General features: G+C 44.0%; 1 non-coding gene across 1 annotated transcript; it reads right to left on the reverse strand.

Annotated features, from left to right (window-relative positions):
- Positions 1 to 226: 226 nt before the first annotated feature.
- Positions 227 to 333, reverse strand: LOC147945645 (small nucleolar RNA R71). Its single transcript, XR_015597824.1, has one exon. It is a non-coding gene; the product is annotated as a small nucleolar RNA R71 (small nucleolar RNA).
- Positions 334 to 895: the final 562 nt, after the last annotated feature.

Genomic DNA, 895 nt, shown 5'->3' on the forward strand with positions numbered 1-895 from the left:
AAATTTCATGGGTTGCCAATGGAGGATCCTCTAGATCACCTTGATGAGTTTGACAGAATATGTGGACTCACAAAAATCAATGGAGTAAGTGAAGATGGCTTCAAGTTCTTCTCTTGGAGACAAAGCTCATCTATGGGAGAAGACCCTTCCTACTGGAGCTATAACCACATGGGATGCATGCAAGAAAGCTTTTCTGGCCAAGTTCTTCTCCAATGCAAGGACTGCTAGGTTGAGGAATGAAATTTCTGGGTTTGCTCAAAGGAATAATGAGAGCTTTTGTGAAGCTTGGGAGAGGTTTAAAGGATTCCAAACTCAGTGTCCTCACCATGGCTTCAGCAATGAGTCCCTTCTAAGCACTTTGTATAGAGGAGTGCTTCCCAAGATAAGAATGCTTCTTGATACAGCTTCAAATGGCAACTTCCTCAACAAGAATGTGGAAGAAGGATGAGAATTGGTTGAGAACCTTGCTCAGTCAGATGGTAATTATAATGAAGATTATGATAGAACCATGAGGATCCCCTCCGCTGATCAAGAGGACAAATACAAGCAGGATTTAAAGATGGTCAATGAGAAGCTTGACAAGATTCTCCTAAGCCAGTCAAAAACCATTCACTTTATTGGTGAAGTAGAAGCTCCAGTCCAAGAAGGAGATAAGGAGTTTGCTGAGTTGTGTTATATGCAGAACCAAGGAGGAGGATACAAAGGCTACAACCAAGGAGGAGGATTCAAGCAGAACAACCTCTCTTATAGGAGCACCAATGTAGCCAACCCTCAAAACCAAGTCTATCCACCTCCTCAGCCTCAACAACAGCACAACTATGCACCCAAGCAGCAGCAACAAGTGTTCCAGCCCCAGTTGTGTCCCCCACCAGGGTTTCAGACTAACCAAGGCCAG

Source organism: Camelina sativa, chromosome 4 (assembly GCF_030686135.1).
Source record: "Camelina sativa cultivar CO46 ecotype springtype chromosome 4, ASM3068613v1".
Classification (NCBI taxonomy): Eukaryota; Viridiplantae; Streptophyta; class Magnoliopsida; order Brassicales; family Brassicaceae; genus Camelina; species Camelina sativa.